Below are 27,033 nucleotides of genomic sequence, written 5' to 3'. Positions count from 1 at the left end.
ATCAACTGGACTGGTCTACTATTTTCTTCTCCAATTCATTTAACAGATGAGGAAACTGAGAAAAACAGGGTTATACCCAGGGTCACCCAGCTAATATGTGTCTGAGGCTAGATTTGAACTCAGAAAGATGAGTCTTCCTGACTCCAGGCCTGGCACTCTATCCACTGTGCCACCTAGTTGCCAGCTCTGGAAATGGTGAATACCAAGTCTCACACAGACACATAGACACACACAGAAACACATACACACAAAAAAAATGATTATATTTCAACAGACAGGGAATGACTCATTACTGGTGTGGGAATGATTCCTGAATCATTTGAGAGTGATCTGAATCAGGTAACCTTCTACAGTCAGGTCACAGATTTGTTAGAACAAAGATAAAAATTGATATGAAGCTGGAGAAAAGAAGAGGGGAACTAGATGGCACAATGGATAGAGCTCCCAGGCCTGAAATTAGGAAGATGAATTTTCCTGAATTCAAATCTGGCCTCAGACACATATTAGCTGTGTGAGCCTGGGTGACCTAGTTTGCCTCAGGTTCCTCATCTATAAAATGACCTGGAGAAGGAAATGCATGCAAAACAACTACCCGTCTTTACCAAAAAATCCCATATGAGTTCACAAAGAATCAGACATGACTCAAACAACTGCATGCCACAAAAGAGATAAGAATAGAAATAAAATAAAATGACAGATAAAATGACTCTAACTTGACTTATTTAAAAATAATTGATGTTGAAAAATGGGATGTGATTGGATGAAAAGACATGGACACAAACAATAATAAATTCATTCAGAAGTTTAAATCAATTGCTGCAGTGAGGAGAATGTGAGAGCCGAAAAGCCATTTTAATCAGCAAATTCTTGCATTTCTTGGCAAATGGAAAAATAGAGCAGCCAAAGGTAATACAGATTTAGAACAGAAACTCATTTGTAAAATCTTAAAGGGAAGGATGGTGGAAGATTATGAGCAATATCACTTCATAAAACATAGAGAAGCAGTGAAGGATAAAATTAGTTCCAAGAAAACTTGGCATGAGATGGAACTAAGAAAAGTTGAGTTTCAACCCAACTTCAATCTCAAGGGCATATTAAAATGAAACTAGAAGAAAGACAATGGAAAAGATGAAACATGGAAGAGATTGGCAGATTTTTTTTTAATGGTGAACTCTTTTTTGGCATTCTGGGTCATTGCCAGTTATCTTGACTTTTGTCCTGTCACTGGATTTTGAGGACTTTGAAGGAGAGAGTGAGGCTAATGATTTTGTGCAACTCTGCCTCTAGCAGATCCAATTTTTGCTCAAGTCAAAACATCACCCTTGTAAGGTCATTGTTCTCCTTTAAGAATGAAAGAGGAGGGAGCAGCTACGTGGCATAGTGGATAAAGCACAGGCCTTGGAGTCAGGAGTACCTGAGTTCAAATCCGGTCTCAGACACTTAATAATTACCTAGCTGTGTGGCCTTGGGCAAGCCACTTAACCACACTTGCCTCGCAAAAGCCTAAAAAAAAAAAAATTTAAAAAAAAGAATGAAAGAGGAGCAATATCAACAACAACCTATTTTCATTATCATGGAGAGAGAAGCTACCATTCTTGGATTTGAAAGTCAGAATCCAAGATATATCCTTATTCAAAAAGAAGAAATGATACTGAAGAGAACCATGGGAAAAACAGAAAATGGGAAAAACTAGACCCATTGTACATAGGAGAGTTACTCTAGAGGTATTGGAGGTATTGCCCCTCCACCTCAGCTACAAGGAGGAATGGTCATATACTTGATGCTGCCATCACCCATAGGTGTTCACTTTCTAAGACCAAGAACTCTGAAATTTCTTCATTTGATCATAACCTATAATTCAATTTCTCCATATGCTTTATTCTTCCTAAACCTATTCTTTTAAAAAAATGTAAATTTAAGGCAATGAAGTTAAGTGACTTGCCCAAGGTCACACAGCTAGGCCATTATTATGATGTGTCTGAGGGCAGATTTGAACTCAGGTCCTCCTGACACCAGGGCTGATGTGCTCTATCCACTGTACCATCTAGCTGCCCTAAACCTTCCTCCAACCTTTAGCTCTCTTCTGTTTTCGCTTTTCTCTCTTCCCATTTTTAGCCCCAAAATTAATTGGTTAAATTCTTCATTGGAATTCCTTGGTTTCCTGGCCTACCACTACTCATTCTTTTTTTAAAATTAATTTTATTTTTAATTTGTGGAATAAAATAAGCATTTCCATAGCATTGTATAATAAAAAAGATAATTGCACATGAAACTGAAAATCTATTATGTACAGCTTGCTATTTTTTCCTTCAACAAATATTTATTAAGTACCTGCTGTGTACAAGTAAATACAAAGTTGTAAAACTTATAAAGTCTTTATAATCACATAACTTATAATTTCCTAGAGGAGAGAAAACTTGTACACAAATAAATTTAACATAAGGAAGAATGCATTATGGCAAAAATCAGATTCAGTAATAAAAGCTCCAGGAAAATTTGAAGAAGAGTTTAATTTTAACTGTAGGGATGCTGATTGAACCTTAAAGGAAGCAAAGACTTTGCATTGGAATCCCTAGGATCTGTCATAAATTGTACGAGAGGTTTGAAAAGGGCCTGAGAGACCATCTAATATAAGTTTCAATAAACTTTAGTTTACCACCCATTTTTTTTTATGGCATATAAGCTAAGAATGTTTTTTTTCTTAAACAAATTCAAAATAATCTTTAAAATTAAAAAAATTATTCTCAATTTGCAGGCTATACAAAAATATGCATCAGTCAGATTTGACCTTTAAGTCTTAGTTTGCTAAATTTGCTAAGGAAGTTAAAAGACCAGCCATACTTCATTCCTCTCCCAGCCTTGCTTTTGACTCTCAAACCTCAATGACCTTGTCACTCTGGAAGATCCCTCTATTCTTTGGCCTTATCTTCCCAGAAGGTCTCCTCATCCAACAGTCTTCTACTCCCATTGATGAGTTACTCCCAGGACTTCCATTATAAGGAAGGGACCAAGCCAACTATCTTCCATCCTCATTTAACAAATGAGAACTCTATGGTCCAGAGAATTGCAATGATTTTTCCAAGAAGTAGTTTGTCAAATGCAAGATTTGTATACAGGTTTTTCAACTCTAAACTAATGCTTTTTCCATTATATCATGCCTCTTAAGGAAATGAACTCCTACACAGTTGAATAGTTTTAAAAAGAATTTTTATATATGAATAGAACAATTGTCATATGTATTAAAAATAACCTGTCTATGAATTTTCTTTTTTTTTAATTTTTGTTTATTTTTGTTTTACTTTTTTCCAATTACATGTGAAGGAAGTTTTCAAAATGCATTTTTTGTAAGATTTTGAGTTCCACATTTTTCTCCCTCCCTTCCTTCCTGCCCCCCCCATGGCAGTGAGCAGTCTGATATGGGTTATACATACAATCATTTTAAATATATTTCCACTAGTCATACAACTTTATATTTTTTTAAAAATATGATAAAGTTATCATACAAATTTCTTTTTTTCTTCCCTCCACCATACCCTCTAGATGGTTATCATTAGACACAAATAGGTATATATCTGGTGATATCCACAGATACATATATATGTGTGTGTATAATTATTCTATACACATCTCTATTTATCAGTTCTTTCTCCAGATTTAGATAGCATCTTTCTTCATATGACCTTCACTTTTAATTTGTGTATTTATAATAGTCAAAATGACTTAATGGCTCAAAGTTGGTCTTTAAACAATATTGCTGCTACCATATACAATGTTCTCTGGGTTCTGTTCACTTCACTCTTCACCATTTCATGCAAGCTTTTCCTTGTCTTTCTAAGATCATTGAGCTCATACTTTTCCAGATGCCAACCTTGATGCCTTCACCACCTCCTCCTCTACTTATGTCCATATGCTTCTGAAGGAAGCAACCATCACAGTGATGGGGTCTCCTACAAATTTGTGCTATCCAGTCTAACCTGGGTCTTCATTACAGCAAGACTATCCTGTTATTCCCTAATTGATTCTCTATCTCAGTCCCCACAGTGGCCATTCCAAACCTTCTTTCCTCAAGCCCTCTAAAGTAACTACTATCTCCCTCCTTCTCAGGTGATGACCTCATTTCATACTTTACTGCTAGAATAGAAGATGTTTGTTTTACGATTTTTTGTCTTCTCATTTACCCAGATGAAGAGGTTGGCTTTGCTATGACCATCCCTTCTAAGTGATCATGGATCTCATCTCCCCAACTCTTTTTAGTATATTACTTTCATAATCATTCTTTCTCCTTTTCATCTTGAATTTCTTTCTGCTTACTAGTTCTTCTATGGGACCCACAAACACACCTAAGTATGCCCAATTGATTGGTACCTCCTAAGTTTCTAGTTCTTTGCTACTTCAAAAAGAGATACTATAAATATTTGTGCATATAATAGTCCTTTTTCTCTTTCTTTGTTCTCTTTGAAGTATAAGTACAGTAGTGGTACTGTGGGCACAGCTTAGTAATTTTCAGACGTACTTCCAAAATGGTTAGATCAATTCATAGTTCCATCAACAGTTCCTCCAACGTTTGTTATTTTCCTTTTTTGTCAGTTTTATAATCTGAACCCACCCTTCTTTTACTTCCCTATTCCTGTTGAAGACATCATCATCCTTACTCACCCAGTCTTTCAACCTTTGTCTTATCCTCAATTTTTCCTTCTTACTCACCCCATTTCTCCAATCAAATTTAAATCTTATCCTTTCCATCTCTGTAATATTTCTTGTATCTGTTCCTTCTCTATTTACCTAGCCACCTGACTCACTTTCTCATCACTTCATTCTTGGACTATTGCCAAAGCCTCCCAATTGATCTACTTGCCTTAAATCTTTCCCTGTAACAATTACTCCCTCCACATAGCTGCCAAATTACTCCTAAAGCTTAGGTCTTACCCCCCCTACCCCCCCCATAAAATTAACATCATTGACTCCCCATCACCTTTAGGATTGAATTCAAATTCATTTCTTTGGCATTTAAAACCTTTTGCAATCTAACTGGTCCTCTTACTGTTTTATTATCCATAGTTAGGGTGTGCTAGAGCCAGTTCATATCAATTCATGAAATCCTATTGTTAAATTTTTTAGGGTCAACATTTATATCTTGTGGTATCGTTATGTCCTACTCTTTGTAACCCCATTGTGGCTTGATTTTTTGTGGGGGCAGTAAAGATAACTGGAGTGGTTTGCCATTTCCTTCTCCAGCTCATTTTATAAATGAGGAAGCTGGGGCACACAGTAAAATGACTTGGCCAAGATCAAATAGCTAATTAGTTTTTGGAGCCAGATTTAAACTCAGGAAGAGGAATCCTCTTGACTTTAGGCTTCAGAACTCAGTTGAGCAAATACTCTGAGCCACCTGGCTCCCCTATGGACTATATACATTTTTTTTTAAAAGAGACAGTTGTTAAACATTTATTAGCACATTTCTCGGATCCTGCACTCAGTTACCTCCATTTGTGCACTGACTGACTCTCATGTCTGAAATATATACTATTGTCATTTCTATTTCCTCTAGGTTTGGCTCAAACACTTCCTTCTTCGTGAAGCCTTACTTGATTTGTCCAATTGCTAGTGCCTTCTCTCTAATATGCCTTTTTTTTTCATTTTTATTTTTTTCAAGGCAGGGTGCTTAAGTGACTTGGCCAAAGTCATACAGCTAGGTGTCTAAGTGTCTGAAGCTGAATTTGAACTCAGGTCCTCCTGACTCCAGGTTCAGTGCTCTATCCACTGTACCACCTAGCTGCCCCCTCTAATATGCCTTTGCATTTATTTTGTAATCATGATAGCTCAGTGGCAATGCCAGTGTGCAAAGGGTGAAAAGTGAGTAAGGAGAGGAAATGGAAGGAAAGCCTATAGATTAGTGAAAAATGTATTAACAATCCTTAGATTTGGTTGACATCCTCATAGTAACAACTTCATCTGCTACTTTTTTGTATTATATACATTCTTGGTCAGTGACTCAGGTCCAGGATTGCACAGGGGAAAAGAATGTTTTATTTGGAAAAAGGCAAAATTATGAGTCCAAATTCATTTCTGAAACAGACACCCAACTTTTTTTAAACATCAATATTCTTCTGGTTTTGTTTTATGACTGCAAAACATGGAACATTATAGTCTCTAAAGAACTAAAAATGAAAATCACCCAGAGGTCACTTGAAAGGTGAAAACTGAGAGGACTATGACATACCCCAAAAAGGCAATTATGAAGAAAAATAAAGGATGCCATCCAAGAATGAATGAATCAATCAATTAGTGAATTTTTTATTAAGTGCCTATTATGTCCCAGAGACTGCTAAGTGCAAAATGAAAAGGAAGATGGACTGGTTCATGTGAACTGAACACACAGTCTTCAAAGGATTGTGAACACAATGCTCACTGGCATCCTCAGATGTGGGGAGTAATCAAGGTAGGTCCACAAAACTTTGGACTCTAAAGTGATGGGGTGAACAAGAGTTGAATAGGACAAGTAGTCATGGATGGATGCTGGGTCTAGCATCCAGAAGACCTGGTTCAAATCCAGTTTTAGATATTTTCTGGCCATGTGACCTTGGGCAAGTAATTTAATCTCCCTGCCTCAGTTTCCTCACCCGTAAAATGGAGATAATAATGGACCTATCCTGATAGAAGGATAAAATGAAATAATATTTGTAAAGAACTTTGCAAACCTTAAAATACTATTGCTTGCTATTATTACTAGAGGGAAAATCCACACTGATGAGATCACAGATCATTTTGAATATTTCAGAATTTTAAATTACTTTGAGGACATGTGGTAGAGTGGGGTTTGAGTCCCTCTTCTTCTGTTTACTAGATGAATGACCCTGAACATTTCACCCCCCCCAAACACACACATCATATCCTCATCTATAAAATAAGGGTTATTGTGGGGAAACCCACAGTGCATTACTCTCTGCAGCTATGTGGCTGCAGAGCACTGAGGCTAGAGTGAGGAAGACCTAGTTCAAATCCGTCTTCAGGCACATGTTAGCTGTGTGACCCTGGGTAAGTCACTTAACCTTTGTCTGTCTCAGTTTTTCCAAGTATAAAATGGAGACAGAAACAACATCTCCCTCCCAGATTGTTGTATTACATGAGAAAATGTTTATAAAGTGCTTATCATAATGCAAAGCATAATGTAGACATGTAATAAATCCTTCCTTCCTGTATATTATAAACCCTAACTACTTTCTGATAAGAGATATGTTTATTACCTGAGGACTCTACACCATGTGGGGATAACTTAATACTTGGCTCAACCCTGTGGGTAATTAAGACAGTCCAAGAAATGTTTCTGGTCTTCCTTGACTCTTTAGTATAGTTTGCAGAAACAAACATAAGAAAAATCAGAGAATGATAAAAAAAATTAATGAAATCTAGGGTTTGAGGATAAGGTACAGGCTCCAAGTAATAGAGGATTGAGAAAAAATTATTATTTCTTTATAATATTAATAACTAGTTATTAAATTAGCATTCAGGCTTTTCTCCTTTTATTTCCTCATTTAAGGCCCAGCCCCATAGAAGGTCAGTAAGTGTCTGGGAGGCATGACTGATTGATGAGCTGGCCCCAAACCTTGGGGAACAAGCTCCTGGCTCTTGGGCCTGACCCCACCCAACCAGGAGACCCTACTTCTGCTTAGAGTATAAACAGAAACCAGTCTAGGCAAGTTCTTACCTCCAGGAAATGAGCCTCTGTCCTTTTCTCCTTCCCTAGAATTTAGGGCAACCTGGCTCACTAAGGAGAAAACCAACCAGAGTGGTCTGGATGGAAATGGATTTCCCTGTCCAGATCGTTGGAGGCATCGGTGTCTCAGGACCAAGTCAATTTTTCAGCAGGAGAACTGAAAAATTTTAACCCATCTCCTTATCCACCAGTCTGGGTTGATTTTCACTTGTCAGGGACATCCTCTTATCCAAAATAATATTAAAGCTTTCAACCTCTCCATGGTTTTGTCTTTGGTTGACAAGAAAAACTACTGACCATCAATTTATTGATTATTAACTAACCTAATGTATAAATTGATCATCAATTACCCAGAAACTCTGTCACTTGGGCTTTTTCACTAGTCTCAGGAGAAACAAGAGATAGAGGGAGAAGTCTTGGTTTTGGAATTGAAAGATTGATGTTCAAATCCCCATTCTGACCACTTTGATCCACTGGCTCAACCAGTCAGCTCATAATTATTAAGTATTTGCTATGTCTCCCTGCCTCAGTTTCCTCACCTGTAAAATGGAGATAATAAGGGACCTATCCTGATAGAAGGATAAAATGAAACAATATTTGTAAAGAACTTTGCAAACCTTAAAATACTATTGCTTGCTATTATTACTAGAGGGAAAATCCACACTGATGAGATCACAGATCATTTTGAATATTTCGGAATTTTAAATTACTTTGAGGACATGTGGTAGAGTGGGGTTTGAGTCCCTCTTGAGTCCAATGGTGAGGATCCAAAGACAAAAAGCAATATCTGCCCTCAAAGAGTTTACATTTTAATGAGGAGAGGTAAGTAAATATATACATATAGGACAGATAGAGAATTGAGGAAGTCCAAAAGGCCAAGATACTAAGCAACTGGAGAGATTTAGAACTGAAAGGACCTTGTGGGCCATCCAATCCAACTCCTTCATTTTGCAGATGGGAAACTGAGATCAAAGAGGAGAGATAAATTCTTCAAGGTCACAAAACTTGTAAAGTAACTTGTTGAAGATTTGAACCCAGGTCTCTGACTGCAAATCATTTCACGACTCTAAGAGATATTTGACCTTTGTACTGCTTACCTCACATAGTTAAGAGGACGAAATGAAATAATGGGTATCAGGTACTTTGTGACTATAAAATACTATATCAATATGAGCTAGGATCTTAATTAGACATACTTTTACTTGGGGCAGTCAGAAATGGGGGGTGGAATGGCATGAAGAAATGCTACAGGGGATAGTCTAACTAAGGATGCAATTGTGCTGGGAAAGGGAGACGTCTCTCCCCTCCCCTCATCCCCCGGGAGTGGGAGCAGAAGTAGTGCCAGGGGACAAATACTGCAGTGACAGGACCTTAGGGGGAGAATTATGCAGGATTGAGATAAGGTATGAAGGTAGTTACATCTCTGACCCAGAGATTTCCTAGTCACTTATCCTTAAATGTTGACACCCTGGGACAAAGTCCTGTTCACCCTATACTAGTTACACTCTGATATATGCTACTAATTTTATTAGGGTAATGATTAAATGAGGTCATATACTTACATACAGTCTGAAGCAGGATCAGGAAACCTTTGCAAGGAGAGACTGTGTCCTCACCCACAGCCTGAAGTATAATATTCTTTAGGGGCTCCTTTGACCCATCCACTTCTCATTGTGGTGTGCCAGAAACTGCAAATTTGTAGTCTCTTTCCCCTTTGTACCACTTTCTACTGCTGTCAGCCCAGTGACAGTTGAACATTGCTGTAGGGTGTAAACCATAATATTTGGAAATGCCACTAAAATGGCACTCTAGGGAATCTTGAAAACAACAAACAAGGTAACTCCCCCAGGTAACATTCCATTGGAATGGTCATACTTGGCTGAATTCCCCTGATTAGTGACTGGAAGTCAACTGAATAGGGCAGACAGCCTCTCACAAGGATCAGTTGTGAGTCCCCTACAAAAGGATACTATCCCACAATGTTGAATTGAGTTGTTCCCAGCTTGGAGCAGCCATTGTGGCAGACCCCCCCCCACCAGTTTCCAGAATTATCCCAATTCTATTCAAAGTGTGGTATAATGCAAACAGAGCTGGATGACTTTAAATCCCAACTCTACAACATTTTTTTCTGTATGACTTTGAGCAAATCACACGGCCCCTCAGCTTTTCTTCTCTGTAAAGGAATAAAGAGGATTGATTGGACTTGATTCCTAAAACCATATCCCAAGCAGTTAGTGACAAAGGGGATAGATCACTGGACCTGGAATCAGGAAGACCTGAGTTCAAATCCAGTCTTAGACACTCACTAGCTGTGTGATCTTGGGCAAGTCACTTAACCCTGTTTGCTTTAGTTTCGTCATATGTATAATGAGCAGCAGAAGGAATTGCCAAATCACCCCAGTATATCTGTCAAGAAAACCCTAAATGGCTTCACAACTGAAACGACTGAACAATAACAACAAAACTCCATACCAGTTCTAGATTGAGTGAACTTGAGGTCTACTCTGGTTAAACAATGTCTCCACTTGACTTTCTCTGTGGAAATGAATCCTCTTTCTTATAGCGCTTACCTGTCCTGGAACTTGCCGGGTATGATAGAATCTGTGGCAAAATTAAGGGAGGATCTGAGTTATTCCTCAAGATGAAGGGATTCTTCTGAGTAAGAAGGCTGAACTCCTTTGTCCTTCACTAGACTGTACAGAAATCTTTTCATCTCCGAAGCTCTCTTCAGCAAGGTGGCTCACATCTTGGAAGAACCCTCCACTCCTACAATTCCCAACTCCCTCCTCAGCCTTGACTGAATGGTTCCTTCAAGAACCTTTGAAAAGGAGGGTGCCCAGGCCAATCATTTCTTCATTTCTCACTAGGCTTCTCTCTGAATTTCTCCATCATAGCCCCTCACCAGGTACCTTTCCCTCCCACTCCCCTAACATTTTTTCAGTTTTCAGTGTTCACTTATCTCTTTAGAATGTAAATTTCTTGAGGGCAGGGACTGTCTTTTTTCTCACAGTACTAGCACATGGTGAAGGATTGAATAAATGTTGTTGATTGACTGACTGACTTTGGGAGTCGATAGCAACAACTCTTTTTAAAAGATCTTGTTCCCTTAAGACCCAGATCAAGCCCACATGAAACCATTCCTGATCTTATTGGTTGCTGTCAAATCCCAATTATTCCTCCCCCCACAATAATCATCTAGTCTGTGTATTATTACTTACACATTTCCACTCTTCATAAGATTGTAAGCTCTTTGAAGGCAGGGAATTCTTTCACCTTTGTTTTCATATCTCCAGTGTGTAGCATTGTATATATAATAGGCACTTAATATATGTTTGTTATATTTTTTGATTTTGTGATGAAATAAAGAAAGGGGGTGGATTTAATTTAATTGATTTGTGTTTTAGGAAATTTAGCCCTTTTATTTCTAAGATGACAACAACTTTAAATCTAAGGCTCTAGGACTGAGTGACTCATCCACATATCCCAAAATTTCTAGGTAATCCACTTAGCCCCCTGCTTCTGAGTTGCCTGTGTAAATATGTGTTACACCAAAGTGATTGTTGCTGCTCTATGGATGGAAAGGAGTTGTTTTGGAGAGAGGAATGAGCTATTCTAAGACCACACAGAAAGGGGTTATTTCAGGACTGTACATGGTCTTACTGTTTTGTTAGTTTGAGGGACTTTGATCAAAGTTCAGTTGTGTAAATATTTCTGAAGTTGGGTGACTGACTTTGTTTTCGATGTAACTCCAAAAACAATAAATTTAAGAGAATGATATAAAATAAGTATCTAATTGAATTGGAGATGACTTCTCAGCAGACTGCCACAGCTGTGTTAATTAACCCCATCCTGAGAGATGGGGAAGGAGGAGGTCACAGATCATTTGAGGTACACTTACACTGGCAATTTCCATTTTAGTGGAAAAAGTCATAGACTTGACCCTGGAAGAATTCAAATCTTCTTAGAGTCTAAGCCCTTTTCTAGCTCTGATTTTTCTATGATTCTGCTTGAAGAAAGATATATCTATAAAACTCCAGGTAGAGGTGTACTAATATAGACATAGAATGTCAGTGTTGGAATGAACCCCACATAGTTCATCCCCTACTCAAAAGAGAACCCCTAGCATAATACACCTTTAAAATGGTCACAACTAAGGGCAGGAAGATGGCACAGTGGATAGAGTGCTGGCTCTGGAGTCAGGAGGACCTGAGTTCAAATGTGACCTCAGACACTTAATAATTACCTATCTGTATGACCTTAGGCAAGTCACTTAACCCCATTGCCTTGCAAAAAAAACCCTAAAAATAAATAAAAAGAAAATTTATTTAAAATGGTCACAACTGTCTTTGCTTGTTCCATGAGAGGGAGGATCCATGTTCTCCTAATTCAACTCATTAATTGCATAACTCTTAAGAAGTTTTTCATAATATCAGGTCCCAGTCTGGCTCTCTGAAATTTCAACCCAGTTCAGATCTATATTGCCAAGCAAAATAAGACCCACCCTTCCTCCTTTTTCAATTACAGCAATAATGTGCATTCTCTTCTCTAAGCAAAATATCCTCAGTTCCTTCAAGTATATGGTGTGTACTTTATGCCCTTAAGCTAGGTGGTGCAATGGATAGAGCATCAGCCCTGGCATGAGGAGGACCTGAGTTCAAATGATACTAGCTGAGTGTCCCTGGGCAAGTCGCTTAACCCTGCTTGCCTCCTATCCAGGGCCATCTCCAGTCATCCTGTATCATAGCTGGCCACTGGATCCAGATGGTTCTGGAGGAGAAAGTGAGTCTGGTGACTTAGCATAAGCTCCCCTCACTCAAATTCAGTTCATGGCCTTGTCATGGCATCCCTTACCATCAACCATTGACTTCTATACATTTTCTATCTTCTCAAGGTTCTCCCTAAACTAAAGTGCCCAGAACTAGATGTATTCCTGGGTTATTGAATATAAGCTTTGGAATTAAGGGACCACTTCAGTTACAATTTAGGGATTAGAGTCTCTCTTTTGCTTTTCTTTGTATTTCCAGTGTTTAGTACAGTAGTAGTAAAATGGTTATTGACCATCTACCTGATTCTCATTGATGCTGACCTCAGACTCCAGACCAAAGGACTCCCTTCATCATCATTCTTTGATTTCTTTTTATTCTTCTCTAATGTAGCTCCCTGTCTTGGTTGGATGGAAGAAGAAAGGGAAGAAGAGGAGCATTTCTGTCTCAAATGCAAATAAAAAAGCATGGACAACATGCTTCCTCAAGACTATCTGAGTAACAAAGGACTTTCTGCTTGGAAAGGAAAATGAGACTAGAAATCACAATGAATCACAGTCATACACTTTTAGAAGTGAACTCAGATTTCATCCAGTCCAGGAAATGATCATGATTATCTAAAGCATGAATTCAATAGTAAAATGTGGTCATCCATCTATTGAAAAACTTCGGAGACCAGGAACTCTCTATATGGCAAGACTGCCCCAAAGTAGAGGACTTGACATACTATTTCCACTTTTTTGATTTTTCATTCTTGTAGGTTTTCCCTTTTCTTCTAATTCTTTTATAGCATGACTAATATGGGAATATATTTAACATGATTGTGCATGTATGACCTATATTAGATAACTTGCTCTCTTGGGGAGAGGGAAGGAAAGAGAGGGAGGGAGAAAATTTTACAAAAATGAATGTAGAAAACTATGTCTACATGTATCTGGAAAAAATAAAATACTATGTAATTTTGCTGTCTCTTATACTTTATGTTTCTTCCTTAAAGATATGATTTCTCTCTCATCACATCCAACTTAGAACAATGCATACCATGGAACCAATATAAAGACTAAAACAGACTGCCTTCTGTGGGGGGTGGGGGGAGGGAAGCAAGATTAGGGGGAAAATTGTAAAATTCAAAATAAATAAAATCTTTCTTTAAAAAAAAGAAAAAATGCTACATTAAAAACAACAACAAAGTAGAAGGTTTAAGTAATCCCAGTCGAAGTCTGGGGACACAGAGGATAGCTAGATGGGGTTCTGAAAAGGCTAGAGATCCAGGAGAAATCTTGCCTCTGTGACCATGATCAAGTCATTTAACCTTTGTGAGTCTGTCTGGAAAATGGGACTCAAGTGCTTATGGTGCCAACCATATATATTACTGTGGAGTAGACATTAGTGGCTCAAACTAAATAGTTTGTTAAGTACTTTGCAAACTTTCAAGTATTAGATAGGAAAATAATGACGAACATCTAGTTCAGGGATTCTTGACCTGGGTGGCCCATGAACCTAAAAAAAATATTTTGATAATTGCGTTTTTAATGTAATCAGTTTCCTTTATAAAACTACTTATTTCATTTTGTGCTTTTACAAACAGTATTACAAACAGGATCTAGAGGCTTTACTAGACTTCTTTGACACAGGAAATTTTAAGAAACTTCGGTCTAGTCCGGCACCTGAACTCTACAGATGATGAAACTGAGGACACTAAGGACATTGCCCAAAGCCAGCTTAGCAGAAGAGGCAGAACCCAGAGTCCAGGTCTCTTGCTGCTCCCCCTCCCCCTCTCTCCCCAGCTCAGGAAGGGGCTTTCCACTGCTGTTTGCTCACTGACCTGCCTTTCCTGCTATTCAGATCCTTTTCAGAGCCACTTGAGGGAAATTTTTTAAAAGTTCAAAGTGCTGGACCAGCGATGTCACACTCAAATGAAACCGACCAACATAAGGATCCCTATGGACTGCTTATTGTCTTAGAAAACCACACAATTTGATAATTCTTTTTTTAAAAAAAAATTAAAACAGCAACATGAGGGCAGCTAGGCTCTGGGAGTCAGGAGGACTGGGCAAGTCACTGAACCCCATTGCCTTAAATAAATGAAATTTGGAAAAAAGAGAGAGAGAGAACACCAACACATTAAAATCAGATAGAAATTACATTTCAATCTCGCTTGGATCATCCTCTGAAGTGTTATGACCCGACACTGAATATTCTTGACTCCTGTGGGTTTCACCTTTTCCATGCAATTTGGGAGGAACCTGTATAGGAAAGCTAAGGTTTCACTGAATCCTATTCTACTAAAGCTAAACTTGGGGTCATCTCCTTAGGTCTTAAATAGTCCTTTGTGCCAAAATAAGATTCAAGGAAATTACAGAACCAACTCTGGCCTCCATTTGCAGCATGCAGCCCCCTGCTGCAGTCTGCTGATTATTCACAATTCTCTCCTTCGTTTCTGATGACTTTGCTTCTTCCTCTGTCTAGTCTGCTTTCTCGGGGGCTGGGAGGAACAGGGGGACATCAGTAGAGAGGTGGGGGGGGGGGGGGCTTTGTAAAGGACAGAGAAGCTTGGTCATCTGAAGGGGGAGATGGCTTATTTGGCTGACAGCTCCAAATGGAAACTCTGACCATTATCTCACAATCTCCCTTTGCTTGAGCTCAGAACTGGTATAAATAGCCTGGCCCACGCTCCTAGTCACTGGAAAGAAGGATTTCTATTGCTAGAAGAGTGCCTCCAGCCCCCTACTCCAATTCCTCCCAAGGCTGTAATTCCTTTCCCAGCACCATAGCTTAACTAGAGATCACAGAACCCTGATTAACAATGATTGATTCATGACCCAGTTCTTCCAAAAAAAAAAAATGGCATTTTGGAGGAAACCCTTTCAATCCTTTGTGGTGTTATAAAAAAAATACTGAAATGGTGAGCTCAGACAAGCTAAGGAATGAGGCTGGAGGCTTCTTCTCTGCCACTTCATCACCCCGAGCTCTTCTCGTCCTGGCCCTTCTGGGTCCCTGAGCTGGGGGATGAGGCAGCTTCAGAGCCTGAAACCCTGGGAGGGTAGCAGGATGTGAAGTCTGAGTTGGGTGGGAAGAGCTTGTCTGAACATGGCTCTGCTTCTGCTGAGGTGTCTGTTCCTTCTTGAGACTGACAGATCTTCCTTGAAAGTACAGGAAATATTTAGTCATTTCCTCAGAGGGGACCAAGGCTTTTGTCTGTCCTAGACAAAGCTGGAATATCAGCTTCTCTGTGATCAAAAAAATCACACACACACACACACACACACACACACACACATACATGTGACTGTTCATTGAGCCTTCCCTGTGTCACATGCAACTTCAGAAAGTCACAAAATCAAAATATTAGGGTCAGAAAGAATCAGCTAGGAAAGGGATTCTTAAGCCAAACTTGCTAAAACTGTATTTCAGTGTAATTGGTTTCTTCAATAATCTTATGCATTTCATTTTAGGTATTCCAAAACATTATTCTGAGAAAGGGTTTAGCCTTCTCCATACTGCTAAGGGGGTCCATGGCACAACAAGGTCAAGAATCCCTGCTCTAGTCTCACCCCCTTCTTTTTTTGAGATAAGGAAACTGAGGTAGAGGAAGTTTAAATGACTGTTCAATACCCAAAAGTAATGAAACATCTTTGATAGGGTGGATTTGAACCCAGGCCTTCTAAAACAGAACCCAGATCCCTTTATATTAGGCCATGTTCAGAAGAGATTTGTGATATTAATAAGGAGAATTCTGGAACCAGAGAGGAGAATAGGTTGCTGGGAGAAATACAACCCACTTTAAAGCTCTGTGTTCAGCCAAGTCGATGTTTCATGAAGGTGGTGTCCTCAACTGCATCCATCACCAAAGGCACCTGACCACCTTTCCTGAATACCCTTCTCAAATGTTGGGAGTTCAAATCCATTAAAGAGACAGTTATCTCTCCCTGGAACAAATCAAGACTGATAAATTCAACTTCTATAACAATTTAAATACCTTTATTAAGCACCTATTATTATTAATCAGCATCAGTCTTTGGGTCCAGGTTTCTCAATTTCTCTCAGGGACTGTCTACTTCACCTTAACCCAAATAAGAACCCTATAAAAACTCACTAGACTTTACCAGTTCTGGAGCTTGCTTCTGCTGGAGTAGTAGAAGACATGATCTGTTTTCTCTCTGTCTTCTCCTTATTATATTTCCTCTTTCCAACTCCAATGTGTTAGCCATGTTGTTCAAATACCAAAAGTACATTTGCCTAAAAGACTATTTTACTGCAAACACACAAGGCAACCCTCATATAGAGGTCAGAAGAAGCAATATAAAGACCCTCTCAAGATCTCTCTGAAGAACTTTGGAATAGATTTCATGATATGGTAGACATTGGCACAGGACTATCCATCAAGGTATGCCCACATCCAAGAAGATGCTGTGTTCTACAAACAAAGCAGAATTGCAGTAACTCTGAAGAAACATGAGATGCACATATTAAAGACATCTTTCCTCCAAATTTTCACATGGACTATTTGTGCCCAACCTGTGGCAGAACCTTCTGAACTCATATTGATCTGATCAGCCTCAGATGAACACACTATATATTGACTCCAACTTAGTGATGTCACTTTGGTCCTCTTCGAGAATGAAGGACAATGTATTTCCTCTCAATAAAGCTAGCTTGTTTTTCTTTCTCTTGGTTGACTCTCTTGCAAGTTGACTCTTATTTGGATTTCAAACCTCATTCAAGCTGTATTAAGACAACTTAGAAGGAAGTTTAGAAATCATCTATCCCAGAGGTGTCAAACATATGACCCAGGTTTACATGAGGGCCTATACCCTTGAGTGTGGTCAAATCCACATTAAAAAGTAGTTCCTATCTGATTTTAATGTATTACTATAGTACTAAAAAAGAAATATATAAACATGTGGGTTTTCTAAGGCAGCATGTGGTTCACAGGGATTCTTATGAACAGCTTACTGGTCCCCATTTTTATTTGCATTTAATACCACTGACAAGTCCTCTCATTTTACAGATGAGGACACTGAGACCAAAAGAAATAAGTGTCTTGTCCAAGTTTTACAACTGATGGCAAAGCCAAGGAAATGCTTGGGCTTTTTTTTCCCTTAAGTTCAGAATAAAATATGTTTTTTAAAGTCCAATCTCTTCCAGACCTGAGTATTTTCTGCCACACTATGCAAAATAAGACAGTATCTTCTTTGTTTTGAGGCAGACTTCAAGTCCTATAGGAAACAGACCTGAGAAGGGTGACCTTCATGTGGGCTGCATAATGACTAGTCACTCTGGCGGAATTCATTTAGTTCAAAACATCAACTTCACAAGTACAAGAGAGGAGAGATGAGACTGTCTTGGATCAAAAAAAAAAAAATCCTTAGACTTTAGTGGATTAAAAACTCATTTAAAGTCATGAACAGGCTGATCTCAACTAACATGATTTTAGTCTGTGTTAGCAGCCTGGGAAGTTAGAGCCCTGCTCAGCTCTGGTCAGATCAGATTGAGACAGAATTGTGTTCGGTAGTGGATGCCATACTTTAGGAAGGACATTGACAAATTGGAATGTGTCTGGAGGAAGGCAACCAATCTGATTAGTGGTCATATCATAGGAGGATGGGTTGAAATAACTGGGAAGGCTTAGCTTGGAGAAGAAGGGAAGACTTGGGGGGGGGGGGCTGATAGTTGTCTTTAAACATTTGAAAAGGCATCATGGAAGAAGAGTTAATTGACTTATTGTCCTTGTCCACAAAGAATAGGAATAAGAGCACAGAGGAAGTTGTCAAGAGAAAGATAGAGACAGAAAAGTACTGAGACAAACAGGGACAGAGAAAAAAGCTTAATGTAATGAAACATTTATTAACAATTAAAACTGATAAATAAAAATACATAGAGAATGATTTTACAAATGTAAACACAGATTCATATAATGGTAGTCATCTCTAAGGCAGGGTAGGGGAGGAAAAAAAAAGAAAAAAGTTATATGATGGCTATTATATATTTAAAAGGAATAACAAGATGTATACAATAGATTTGTAGGTTTGTATGCAATCTTTTTTTTATTCTATATGCTATAGAAATGTTTATTTTATTTCATTATTATATTCATTATTATAAATTACATAAAAAACCATTAGAGTCATGGACAAGGGGAATTGGTTATCTCTGAGTAGAGGTCATCAAAGGGAGACTGAATGATTACTTATCATGTTATAGAGGACAAGTGGCTTTGAGGTACCATTGGGACTTGATGGTCTCTGATTACCTTTGACATCCTGTGATTCTGGCTTTAGATACTGAAGAATGAATGGTTTAAAAAATTTTCACCTTTCCTTTTCCATTCAAAACTGACTACATGTAAATGCATTTATTCTCCTGGTGGGAGAGAAAATATATGATGATTTCTTAATTGTATAAAATTACAAAATTGGTATAACAGAAAGTGTTATAGGCTGAGCCAAGTGGCCCACAATGGAATCCTAGTTTTGCCACTTATTAGCTATGGAACCTTGAGTTGGTCACTAAATCTCTTAAAGTATCGCTTGATATATCTGTAAAATGGGGAGAATAATTATTGCCTACTCACCTAGTGGAGTTATTAGAAAGTAAAGTGAGAAAATAGATGCAAAGCACTAGCAATTGGGGGATCATGAAAGGCTTTTTAGTACAAAGTAGTACTTGTTCAGTTGTGTCTGACCGTTGTGACCCTACTTGGGATTTTCTTGGCAAAGATACTGGATGGTTTGCCATCTCCTCCTTCACCTCATTTTACAGATGAGGAAACCAAAGCAAACAGAGTTAAATGATTTGCCTAGAGTCACACAGCTAGTAAATGAACTCAGACCTTCATGACTTCAAACCCAGTACTCTAACCACTGCACCTTCTAGTTATGCCCTCTCTCTCCTCCCCACCCTCCCCTGCCAAGTACTACTTGAGCTTAATTTTTAAAAAAATAGAAGGATTTGGAAGCAGAGGAGTAGCTAGGCAGTGCAGTAGAGAGAATACTGAGTCTGGAGTCCAGAGGACCTGAGTTTAAGTCCTATATCATAATTATATGACCTTGGGAAAGTCAACTCACCTTTATTTGCCTCAGTTCTTCATCTGTAAAAAACACAGTGGAGAAGGAAATGACAAAGCACTCCAATATCTTTGCCAAGAAAACTCAATGGACAAACTCATGGAGTCATATTGAATTAGACAGGATGAAACTAAAACAGCATCAAGGCAGAGGGAAGGAGAGAGAATGCATTCCAGGTTTCAGCTGTATTGAACCTATTTGATTGAACTGGTTTTTGGCTGGATTAATCAGGTTTGAACTGGTTTGAACTGGACTGAACTGTTTGAATTGATTTTGGCCAATTTTATATCTTACTGTGTGATTCTCTCTCATTCCGATCTCCATCCTCTGGAGTTTACTCATGTCCAGAAATGGACATAATATACTACATGTTTGGCTTGGTATAAAAGATTTAGTGAAGACATAATTACTGTCCTCAAACATGGAAGATTGATTAGGCTTATTCTACTTAGTCCTGAAGGGTAGAAATAGGAACAATGAATAAAGATTAAAGGAGACCATTTTTATGCCTCAGTTAGAGCCACCCAACAATGGAAAGCTTGATATTGCTGGGGATTGAGAGCCAGGCCTGGAGTCTGGAAGACCAAATCTGCTCTCAAACACTAGCTGGGTGACCTTGGGCAAAACACTTAGCCCCATTTGCCTCAGTTTCCTCATCTGTAAAAAATGAGCTAGAAAAGGAAATGATAAACCTGTCTAGTATCCTCACCAAGAAAAGGTCAGAAGGGATCATGAAAGTTGGACATAACTGAAAGAGTAAACCACAGTAGAATGTGTTGTCTTAAGAGCTAGTGAGATTTCTATCACTAGATGTATTTGATAAGAGGTTAAATAGCCATTCACTGAGGAAGTGCTTTCAAGTAAAAGACTTCAATGAATGATCTCTTTTTCAACCTTGTGATTTTATGGTTTTATGGTTTGCTTTCCTAGAGCTCCCAATCATGGGCTCCATCTCTGCTGATGAGCAAAATACACATTTCCTGACTTAAAGGGTGAGTCCAGATTCACGTGAAAGAAGTGGAAGTATCTACAGGTGATTCCAACTTTTTTTTTTTTGAGGAAACCAAAAGGCCAGAGGTCAAAATGCTTTGTCTTCTGCAATTCTGCCCAAGATAGGACAAGGAACGAAGCAAAGTTCCTGCTCTGGTCCCTGCCTAACAATCCATTTCATTGGTAAAAACTCCCTGGCCCCAGAAAAAAGGCCACCATTGTTCCATTTCTGGAACAATAAGCACAATGTTTTTTTCTAAGGAAAAGTCAAAAGCAGCATCAAGAATAAAACATACGCCTATTTCAGGCATGAACACAAGAGACTCTGTGTGCTGGCTCAGTTGGGTAATAATAATTGTATTTAACCCCGGGGGCCGCTGCTCATCTTCACAGCCCTTTACAAACACGAAGGCAGAAGCTCTCAAACCTTAACTCTATCTTCCTTGTTCCAGTCACCCCTTGGACCTCTGAATGTCTAGCTTTCATTTTAGAAAAACTCTAGGCAGCTCCCACCACTGGTCAGGTTGGTAGGAAAAGGAGATAATTTTAGTATATCTCTAAAGAATAATTTGGGATGGAGTCTACTTCCTGCCAAATATGATAGTGCTTTTTTTTTAAATGATCCTCTGTATGAGTTTCTGAGTGAAGTAGGGAGTAGGTTCTAATGGTGAGGTCTGAAGGATGCTGTCACCTGTGTTTTTGCATTGGATTTTCCATACAAGCAACTTTGTTCATAAAGCACAGAATTTGTTCGAGAGACTTTTGGCTAAGTGTTATAGGGATCTACCCTGACATCCCTGAAGTAAATTAATTTCTCATGTCCTAGCTCAACTCATGAAAATGTCTAAACCTTACTCTTCACCTTGGCATTAGAAAGTGGAATCCTTTTGCTTCATCCGTCTTTCATGCCTTTCCTTTTCCCCAGACTCCTCTTATTGTGTGTTTTCTTTGGTTGGTGAAGGAAGAGTAGCTGGAGACCTAGTTGTACCTCCTAATTTGGTCCACCACTCTCATACTGGGAAGGTTAGCTACCATCTATTCTAGATATTCTCAATCCAGAGTCCTCCTTAGAAGGAGGCTAGGGCCTTTTCATTCAGTTAGTGGAGCTCAATTTTTTTGCTATTTAACAACAGTAACTAGCATTTATGTATCACTCTAAAACTTGAAAATCAATATAACTGTCAACTCGCTTGACTTATTCCCAGTGTAAAATTTACTATTATTTTAACTAATATCTCCTTTACTCATATTATTTCCCAGAAGGAAAACATTTCCAGGTAGTATGAATTATCAGATGTATCTTTGGAAAGAGACTCAGACTCATCTTTACCACATACATGGCCATAAACTCTTATATTAAATGGTAGGACAGCAATTTTTTTCAAAAGTATGAAATATCTCTCAGATATTATTAGGAGTGAGTTTGTATCTGGTCAATGAATTTATCTAAGACAGTCTGACGAAGCAAGGCAGTGGTTTAGTGAATTGAGGAGACAGTTGGATTTAGGAAGCCCTGGGTTCAAGTTTGTCCTCCGAAACACAATCTATGTGTCTTAGTGCCAGATAGACATCATAAACTGTCCAAAATTTGAAATTATCTTCCTCCCTCCAATCTTCTTCTCTTCCTAACTTCCTTATTAGTGTAGAAGGTAGATTTATATGACATGACATAGGTGTTATTCTCTATCCCTCTCACATATATGCCTGATATTCAATCTATTTCCAATGCTTATTGATTTTTGTCTCATATATATATATATATATATATATATATATATATATATATACACATATATACATATATGCTTGGACAATTGCAAGAGACTCCTGTTTGGCTGACATTTTCCCATTCTAACCTATTCTCCACTCAAGTGTCAAAGTGATCTTTCTAAAGCACAGATCTGATTGTGTCATCTTCCTGCTCAATAAACTGCAGTAGCTTCCTATTACCTTCAGGATCAAGTGTAAAATTCTTTGTTTGCTAATCAAAGTCCTTCATAACCTGCCTCCTCCCATTCCACTTTCATATTTTAAAACCACCCACATACTCTGATACTAGTCTCCTTCCTGTTTCTCATACAAACCAATCCTGGGGAATTGTTCAGGGAGATTTACCTGGACTTCCTGGTTTAGGGAGGACTAGCTCTGGTGTGAGGGCTTGCTGAACCCCTTTTCAGGGTGCTCTTCCTCTTTGATGTTCACCTGTCACCCCATTCTTACCTGTGGCACAAGGAAGATGTAACATGCACAGCAGTCACATCCCAGGAAACAATCTCAGCAGACAAAGTTGAAGGCAATCAATGGGTCTCAAACCCCATCCTTAAGTTAGGGGGATGCCTTCCCCATAAATGTGAAGACTTCCCCCAGGGAATGATAACAATCCGTTCCAGTAACCATGAAGACATCCATGTAGAGCCTGGAGCTTTATCAGACCTTCAAGGTCATCCATGGTATTTTGGGTCATCATCAGTCATCTTGATTTTTGTCTTACTATTGGACTTCAGTGATTCTCAAAGAGAGGATGAGGCTGATGGTTTTGTGCAATTCTGCCTCACTGAAATTCATATTTAAGTCCAGACATTGCTCCACAATGTCATGTCATTGATTCTCTTCCAAAATGAAGGACAAACAACCAAACACTCCGTAACTGCTTTATGTATTTTCATCATCTGTCTTTCATTCCTGGAATGCTCTCTCCTTTCTGTCTTGTGATTCTCCTGTCTTCACTTAAACTCATGAAGTGTTTACTTCGTAAGTGTTTACTATGTGACCACACACTATGCTAAATAACGGAGATGCAGAGAAATGCAAAACAATCTCTGCCCTCAAGAAGCTTAAATATTAGTCAAAAAGACAATGTTCAAATTTTAAAAAAAAGAAGATACATGAAGAACATATAATGAATGGATGATAAATTCAGAGGAAAAGTAGGGGAATCAAGAAGGCCTCATGCAGAAGGTAATTTTTGAACTAAATCCTGAAACAGCCAACAGATCTTAAGAAACAGGTGAGAAAGGTTTTCACTTCAGGCATGGAAGACAACCAGAGTGAAGGAGAATATGGGAGATGGAATGCTATGTTTGAGACAGAAAGTCAGTTGGCATTGCAGGATCATAGAGGACATGGAGGGAAGTCAAGGGAGAGAAGGCTAAAAAGATATGAAAACTTTTATAGAAAAATCTAAATGTCAAATAGAGGACTTTACTTTGGACTTTGGGGAAATGGGGAACCAGTGGAATTTATTGAGATGGAATGTGATCATGGTCAGATTTAAGACTTTGAAAAATCATTTAGGCAGATGAATGGAGGATAGATTGGAGCAGAGACTTGAGTCTAGAATATCAATTAGAAGACTATTTTAATAGTCCAAATGAGAAATGATAAGGGCCTGAGCTAGAATGGTGACTGTGTAAGTTAAAAGAAGGGGATATATATGAGAAAGATTTTCAAAATGGAGACAAGAAGATTTAGTAACAGATTGAATATGTGAGGTAAGTGATGGGCTTGGAGAAAGACAACAAGATCATGACTCTGGAAATAAGGGAGTATTATGAAAAATGGAAAAGACCTAGAGACCTTATGTCTGGATGTTTAACAATAAATTCTATTAATTATGGTTAGCCGATATTAATAAAAAAGATGGTCATTTTATTTTCTTTCATAAACCACAAACAAGTCATGGAGTCCAGTCAATGCTTGTATACCCTTGGAAGAATAGGTATTACTGATATACAGAAATAAGCTCTAATTAGTTAATAATTAATGAGAGAATGAATATTGTAATGAGGGGTGGACCTTGCTAATGAGGGGCTGGGTACATGACTCTGATCATGTATCTCATGGGCATAATGAGATTTATCTCAAGTCAGACTACTCCCACTTCAGGTAATCTATACAAAAAGATCTATCCTCCACCTATGAACTAATGAATAATGAACAATGGTAGGGTAAGAATTCTGCATAGATAATATGGCCTGGGTGGGGTGAATTCTTTGGGCAGGGTCAGAAATGCCCTTGGAAGGCTGAACTTTGAATGAGGAAATTGAAAGGAAAAACAAACCTATCCCCACCTCCACCTCTCTATATTAAGTGGGGGTTTTTTTTGGCAAGGCAGTGGGGTTAAGTGACTTGCCCAAGGTGACACAGCTAGGTAATTATTAAGTGTCTGAGGTCAGATTTGAACTCAGGTCCTACTGACTCCAGAGACAGTACTCTATCCACTGCATCGCCTAGCTGCCCCTTAATTGGTTATTATAAGAGAAGCAAATAAGTAATGCAATAAATAAAGCACCAACCCTGATGGACCTAAGTTAGTTTCAAAAATCTGACTTCGAATACTTGATACTTACTGTGTGACCTTGGACAAGTCACTTAATTCTGATTACCTTGAATCCAGGGCCATTTCCAGTCATCCTGATTCATATCTGACCACCGGACTCACATGGCTCCAGAGGAGAAAGTGAGGCTGGTGACTGAGCATAGCCCCTCTCACTCAAATCCAATTCATGTGCATATCTTGGTATCACCTCCCTGATGTCAAAGTTTTCTTTGAGAATGAAGGACAAACCACAACAACAACATGAGAGAGAAATGATTATTTCTCTCATTATGTATAGTGAGGGTTTCAATAGGGAAAAAGAAGTTCAGAAGCTGGGAGAGTTTGGGAGAAAAGATTCTAAGTTCTATTTTAGTCATGTTAAATTGGAGTTGTCAATTAGACATCCAATTTAAATTTATAAGAGTCAGTTGCAAATGTGGGACTGAAAATCAGAAGAGAGAGATTTTGACTAGATATTTAGATCTGAGAATCTTCTGCCTGGAGATAATAACTGAATCCATGGGACATGGCAAGATAATGTAGAACAGGGGTCTGTGAAGTTGTTTTTCAGATGTTTTATAACCATGCTTCAATATAATCAATTTCCTTTCTAGTTCTATGCATTCAACTTTATGCATTAAAAAACATTAGTCTGAGATTGAAGCCACAAGCTTCACCAGACTAATAAAGGGATTTGCAACCCAAAACAGGTTAGGAAATTATGGTGTAGAGGAAGAAAGAGAAAAGCTCCAGGCCAGAACCTCAGAGGGGTCCTGTTGACTGTTGACGGGCATGCCATGCCAACAAGCATGCCATGCCAACAAGCATGTGTTAAGTCCTGAGGATACAAAAAGGAAAAAACACCCCAACAACAAACAACAAAAAGTCCCTGCTTAAACAGATAAACATCCATGATGTAGACAGGATAGAATAGGTAGAGTCTCTGAGGAAAGGCACTGAGATTAAGGAGGACTGGGATAAAGGAGACTTTTAATGGGAGTGGTCAGACAGGAGAATTAGGAGAGAACAAATGATGAAAACTTAGAAAGGATTTTGGGAGAAGGTGATCCACAATATTAAAGGCTGAAGAGAAGGATGAAGAATGAGGAAAATGTCATTAGAATGAGTACTTACATTTTGAACATTTACAAAAGCTACACATCAAGTCTTGATTGAATTTGTCAGAAATAAATTTTATTTGGTTATTTAGATTTAAGAAAGCAATGGAGGAAATGTTAATACTGCAGATTAAACTTTAAAAGAGTGTTGTGTGTACATTTTTGTCCTGGCCCATATCTGTTCCCTGGACCCAGATGGCTCTGAAGGAGAAAATGAAGCTTAGTGACTTTGCACATCACCCCCTCATTTAAATCCAACTCACTTTCATGATATGGCATCACCTCCCTGATGTCATAGTTTTCTTCAAGGATGGAGGACAAGCAGCAACAATGGTGTTCAGTGAAGGAGAAGGAGCCAGAGGATGAGTGAAGAAAGGAATTCAAGAGAACGGCTGAAAAGACCCAATAAACTGGAGAGAAAATAAACAAAAAAGGGATCCAAGAACACATAGGAAGAATGAGAACTCTAAAGACTGAGAAACTTCAAAGAGAAACTAAAGGACTTTAAACAAATATTATAATATGAAGGCAAGTGAACCAGTATTGTTTGATGAAAGACAGACTCCTGTAGACTCCCCAGAGAGCATGGAATAGCCCAAGAGATTCTAGAATTCCAAAGAGAAATGCAATTTATAAAAGAAGAGATGAAGAATGAATTTGAGGCAAGTTACTCTACCTCTACCATGAAACCAACTGGAAATAGGTTTTCAGGTGCTGCTGGCAGGTGTCACAATGACAGATTCTTTCCTTCCTTTCATTATCAGTATCTTTAGTCTCTTCTTCAGACAGGATTTCACAGCAGCAGATGTATCCGGGAAGAGAGAGACAATTTTTTTTTCCTAAGAGGTTTTCCTGTAAAGAGTTTTTTAAGAGGCCTGCTGCTTTGTGAATGTGGAAGAGACCTCATTCTATTTATGTTAAGTCAAGAATCAAACAGAATTAGGGAAGAAGAAAAATGGTGAAGTAGAAAGAACATTGGACCCGGAGTCAGAGTCAAACCTAGAATCTTAGATGGCTATTTATCACTTTTTGTGAACTTGGGCAAGTCACTTAATACTATGCA

The sequence above is a fragment of the Macrotis lagotis genome, chromosome X (genome assembly GCF_037893015.1).
Source record: "Macrotis lagotis isolate mMagLag1 chromosome X, bilby.v1.9.chrom.fasta, whole genome shotgun sequence".
NCBI lineage: Eukaryota > Metazoa > Chordata > Mammalia > Peramelemorphia > Peramelidae > Macrotis > Macrotis lagotis.
The sequence above is the reverse complement of the archived record's forward strand: the minus strand, read 5'-3'. Positions refer to the sequence as shown.